Consider the following 6,000-nt stretch of genomic DNA (forward strand, 5'->3'; position numbering starts at 1 on the left):
CCCTGATCATTTTCATTGCCCTCCGCTGGACTCTCTCCAATTTGTCCACATCCCTTTTGTAGTGGGAGGCCCAAAACTGGACACAGTACTCCAGATGTGGCCTCGCCAGTCAGTGTTCTAGTGGTTAATGCTGGCGATTTAGGGTCAGGACTCCTGGGTTCAATTCCTGGTTCTGGGAAACGACCATGGCCTAAGGTGTCAGGATCCCTGGGTTCTTTTCCCAGCTCTGTAAGCATCTAGCTGGGTGACCTTGGGCAAGTAATTTCCCCTCTCTGGGCCTCAGTTTCCCTGTGTGTAAAACGAGGTTAGTGACAGTGCTTTGGGGTCCTCAGATGAAAGGCTCTGTACATTCACAGTATTACAATCCAAGACAATTTAAAGGTGGGGAATCTGAGGCACAGAGTGATGTTAACAACAAGGAGTCTGGTGGCACCTTAAAGACTAACAGATTTATTTGGGCATCAGCTTTCGTGAGTTAAAACCTCACTTCTTCGGATGCACCAGACTCCTTGTTGTTTTTGTAGATACAGACTAACACGGCTACCCCCTGATACTTGACAGAGTGATGTTAAGTGACTTGCCAGTGATCACACAGGCAGTTAGTGGCAGTGCTAGGGGCAGAAGCCAGGAGTCCTGATTCCAGTTTTTTAGAGCAGTCCCATTTTACCTCAGCTGTGTGCCCCACGCTGCTGAGCTTTCCACGGAAACCTAAGCCAGCAGTCCAGTGATTGAGGGGCCCACCAATGGCTCAGGCCCCTGCAATGGCAGGGATTTGTTTTATTGAGACATACCCAGCGGGTCCTTGCAAGTGATCTGTGCCCCAGAGGAAGGCAAAACCAGCCAGCCCCAAGATGCCAGCTGGTGTGACCTGGGGGGAAACTCCTTCCTGACCCCAAATATGGTGATCGGTTGGACCCTGAGCATGTGAGCAAGAACCAGCCAGCCGAGCACCTGACAGCACGAATGCTTGGTGCCACCTCTGCACCCTGCCCAATGGCCCACCTCCAGCCGTGGAGTTCTGATGAATAACTCCATCCACACTTGTGGGGTCTCCGAGTGCTTCACAGGGCAATGGACTTCTCTGTGGGTATCTCTACCGCTCCCTGCACCACAGGGGCCGAGCAGATCCCAGCGGGGAACGAATGTAACCTCACAGGGCAGCTTTATTATCCCTCTGCTACAGACTGGGATGGTGAGGCACAGAGAGGAAGTGACTTGCCCAGGGCCACAAAGTAAAGTTAGTGCCAGCCAGGAATGAGAACCCAGAATCCCCTGCTGCAGCTCTGGAACAGGTTTTCCTTCCCGAGCCAGGAAACGAACCAAGGACTCCTGATTCCTCATCCCCTGCACTAAACTCTCCTTGGGCACAAGGCGATAGCCTGGCAAGCAGCTCCCCTGAAGCTGCACATTTCTGGTGGCTCAAACTGCTTTCCCTAACAGCCCATCCTGGGAACCTTGTTCCTGAAGGACACAGGCCGGATGGGATCCTCGGCTGCCAGGGAGACGCTGCTGAGCAGGATGAAGAGCAGGATGAAGTTGGTGAACCAGGTGGCGTTGACGATTCGGTGGCACAGCACTCGGATCCCGGGGAAGGGAGAGAGGGGAGGCAGGCAGTCAAAGCATTGTCAGCTCCAAGGGGCTGAGTGACAGCCCAGGTTAGAGCTTGGGGAGTGGTGCAGCTGGGGAGATCCCTGCGTGAGTCTCGGGGGTGGCACCCCTCATTCTGTGTGCCCGGCATGCTTCGACCCTGGGACAGCGTGTGGGCCCAGCTGGCTCCAGAGGCTGTAACAGCCCATTACAGTTAAAGGTGTTACTTTGTAGCTCAGTCGGGAGGTTCCAGGTTCTATTCTCGCTGATCACTGCTGGGTTTCTGACAGATGGGAGGAGAAGCAGCACCTACTTGTTGGTTGGGCTGAAGATAGGGTTACCATATCTAATAAATAAAAAAAGAGGACCCTCCACGGGCCCTGATCCCGCCCATTTCCCACCCCTAGCCCCACCCAACTCCGCCCCTTCCCCGCCCTAACTCCGCCCCCTCCTCCCTCCCACTCCCAGCCATGGGGAAAGGGCTGCCCCAGCGCTACCAGCTTCAGGGTTTGCCGGGCAGCCCCCAGACCCTGCGCCCCCGGCCGGCGCTTCCCCAGCACAGCTGGAGCCCGGGAGGGGAAGCGCCCAGCCGGGGGCGCAGGGTCTGGAGGCTGCCCGGCAAACCGTGAAGCCTGTAGCGCTCGGGCTTTGGGCAGCCCCTATGCCTCCGGACCCTGCGCCCCCAGCCGGGCACTTCCCCTCCCGGGCTCCAGGGGCGCAGGGTCCGGAGGCACGGGGGCTGCCCGAAGCCGGTAGCGCTCGGGCAGCCTGGCTCTTAAACAGAGCAAAACAAAAACAAAAAAAAACCCTTACACCCCCTCACTGCACAGCCCCCCGCCTACTACACCCCATCTCACTGCACAGCCCCTCTCACCTGCTACACTCCCTCACTGCACAGCCCCCTCTGCCACTGCACAGCATCTCCTGCCTGCTACATCCCCTCACTGCACAGCCCCCCTCTGCCCACTGCACAGCTCCTCCCACCTGCTACACCGCAGCTCACGGCAGATCCCACCACCTACTACACCCCTCACTGCACAGCCCCCTGCCCGTTACACCCCATCTCACTGCACAGCCCCTCCCGCCTGCTACACCCCCTCACTGCACAGCCCCTCCCGCCTGCTACACCCCATCTCACTGCACAGCCCCCTCTACCGTTCCGCAGCCCCCTTGTCTGCTACACCCCATCTCACTGCACAGCCCCCCTCTGCCCACTGCACACCCCATCCCGCTGAATTGCCCCTTGCCACTGCACACCCCACCCCTGCACAGCGGATCTCCCAGCTATTGGCTAGGCAGCAGCAGCAGATTCCTGGGTGGAGCTTTTGTCTGCACATCATTCCCGGGAACCCCGACCCCTCCCTTCCCCCCTTCTCTGTCCCCCCCCAGCACTCTGCTTGCCTCACCTCCCCCCTCTGCCCTTCCACCCCTCCCTTCATTCGCTCCCTTTCTCTCCCCTTCCTTGTCCCCGCTCCCCTCCCCGCCAGCCCCTAGCACTGTCTGGGTCTCACCAGCCTGTGCTGGGCGTGGGAGCTGGCTGAGGGCTTTCATCCTCCCAGGAAATTGAGCTGCTGGCAGAGCAGCAAAGCAACCAGCTTTTCTCTCTCCCAGCTGCCAACATGTCTCTGCAGGGTTAGCCCTAACGGGAGCTGTGCCGCGGGGGAGCCGGGCACCCTGCCGCGCTGCTGGGGAGAACTTGGCTCCTCAGGCCTCAGCCCGTCCTCTGGATGCCCCTCTGCCGGTCTAGGCCCTTCAGCAGCAGAACGCCACAGGAGGAGGTGCAGAGAAAGAGCCAGGTGATGGAGGAGCTGAGTGAGGAAGAGAATTGTTAGGCGCTAACTACACTGTGTAGGCTTGGCCGAAGGGCTGGGGGGAGGATGGCGACAAGCGGGTGACTGGCCCGGAGCAGAGGGCGGATGGAGGGCAGCCCGAGGGGAGAGCCAGGAGGCCTGGGGTGGAGCTCAGGAGAGGCGAACGGCTGCTGAATTCCAGGGCAGTTGCTGAATCTGGAATGTAGGGGAGCCCCAGCGGCGGGTACATTGAGTCATGGAGGCTGGGGCCAGCCCACAGGGCCCACTGGGGTGGGCTAGGAACAAGGTTGGACAGTAGGGCATGGGCAGGGCCAGCCCTATCCCAGCCTGCTGAGGGATGGGGCCCAGCTCGGCAGCCTGTTGTCTACAGCACTCGGCCTTCCTGCCTGCTGCCCTGGCTCAGCATCACAGGGCAGGGCTGGAGCCTTGGACTGGGCAGGGAGCTGAATCTCACAGGTGGCCTCCCAGCGCCGGCCTGGGCGGTGGTGTGACGTTGTGCAGTCTGTATGGTTTTATAAACATTGAATAAGTGAATATAATGTAACTGAGATATGCTTCGTGCAAAAGGTCTCTTGTAAGGTATCATTACAAAGCTTATTGTCTACCGAGTGTGATCATCCGATTTGTATAAATGTACCACTCTTGTATCTGAAACTAGAAATATGAAATATAGCTCTGAGGGCCTATTGTAATTATGCAAAGTGTGGACCATTAATGGTGATTTGGCATCTTGATGACTCCCATTAACTAGAAGAACAGGAGTACTTGTGGCACCTTAGAGACTAACAAATTTATTAGAGCATAAGCTTTCGTGGACTACCGCCCACTTCTTTGGTATGTATCCGAAGAAGTGGGCTGTAGTCCACGAAAGCTTATGCTCTAATAAATTTGTTAGTCTCTAAGGTGCCACAAGTACTCCTGTTCTTTTTGTGGATACAGACTAACACGGCTGCTACTCTGAAACCTCCCATTAACTAGGACCATTGTCTGCAAATGGCTGTGTTTTACCTGTAAGTCTTCCTTTATACCTGTGTACTGGCAAGTGGGTAATGAAGTCTTGCAGTGACATGTGATCATGTCCCTTGAACTGGAATCCATCTTTAACCTGGTGTCTTTCCCTTGAGAAGGAGGGGGTGGGAACTCAGAGAGGGACAAAAGGATTCCCGCCTTATGCAAAAGTTGTATAAGGGGGTGGAAGAGAGGAGACAGCCATCATGAAGAATCCCCTAGCTATCACCTGAGCTGCAACAAGAGCTGTACCAGGGGAAAGAATTGTGCCCAGGCCTGGAAGGTGTCCAGTCTGAGGAAAAAACTTACTGAAGCATCTCTGAGGGTGAGATTATCTGTATTTAGTTTGATTAGACATAGATTTGTGCATTTTATGTTATTTTGCTTGGTGACTTACTTTGTTCTATCTGTTTCTACTTGGAACCACTTAAATCCTACTTTCTGTATTTAATAAAATCACTTTTTACTTATTAATTTACTCAGAGTATGTATTAATACCTGGGGGAGCAAACAACTGTGCATATCTCTCTATCAGTGTTATAGAGGGTGAACAATGTATAAGTTTACCCTGCATTCGCTTTATACAGGGTAAAACGGATTTATTTGGGTTTAGACCCCATGGGGGTTGGGCATCTGAGTGCTAAAGACCAGCACACTTCTGTGAGCTGTTTTCAGGTAAACCTGCAGCATTGGGGCAAGTAATTCAGACCCTGGGTCTGTGTTGGAGCAGACGGGAGTGTCTGGCTCAGCAAGACAGGGTGCTGGGGCCCCAAGCTGGCAGGGAAAACAGGAGCAGAGGTAGCCTTGGCACATCAGGTGGCAGCTCCCGGGGGGTTTCTGTGATCCAACCCATCACAGGTCCCTCCCATGACCCCGGTGGGGAAGGACAGGCTCTAAAGCCCTGGCCAGGCCAAAACTAATCTGGGCTGGGGCATCCCATGGCTGGGCAGTCACACATTGGCTGGCTTGTGACTCGCCTGCCCATTGTGACACGCCCCCTGCTGGCTGCCAAAGCCTCATCCCCTCACTGCCAGGCTTGGCTCTGGCAGAGCGAGAGCTGGCACGTGCCGCTGGGAAAGCTGATCCAGCCGTTTCAGCTCCGCCACCGGCAGCAGAAAGTGGGTGGCCCATATACACGCCAGCTTCTGCCCACTCCTGACTCCAGGTAGGAGAATCTTCTATTGCCCGCCTCTGCTTTTCCATTGCATCGCCAGCCACACCGAGCCTTCCCCGAGCTCCTGGCTGGGCGGCGCACGTCTACCAAGTGCCCCGGTGCCGGCTGTCTAGCCTGGTGCCAGTGAGGAAGTGGGCAGCGGCATGCGCACAGGAGGGAGTCTGCGATGGCCAGACAGACGGGGTCACACCAGTCCAGCCCGGAGGGGACGGAGACTAGGGTGACCAGATGACAGAAGTGAAAAATCAGGATGCGGGGGGGGGGGGGAGGGGGGGCGGGGCAAAAAACAAGCCCCTCCCCTGTGCGCGCCTGAAACCCCCCTCCCCCCCAGCACCAGAGGGTGCGCTCAGGCCACGTCCCCCAGCCCCCTCCCTCCACCCGCTCTCGGCCAACTGCCTCCCCTCCCGCTCCGCTTGGAAC

The sequence above is a fragment of the Malaclemys terrapin genome, chromosome 4, assembly GCF_027887155.1.
Source record: "Malaclemys terrapin pileata isolate rMalTer1 chromosome 4, rMalTer1.hap1, whole genome shotgun sequence".
Taxonomy (NCBI): domain Eukaryota; kingdom Metazoa; phylum Chordata; order Testudines; family Emydidae; genus Malaclemys; species Malaclemys terrapin.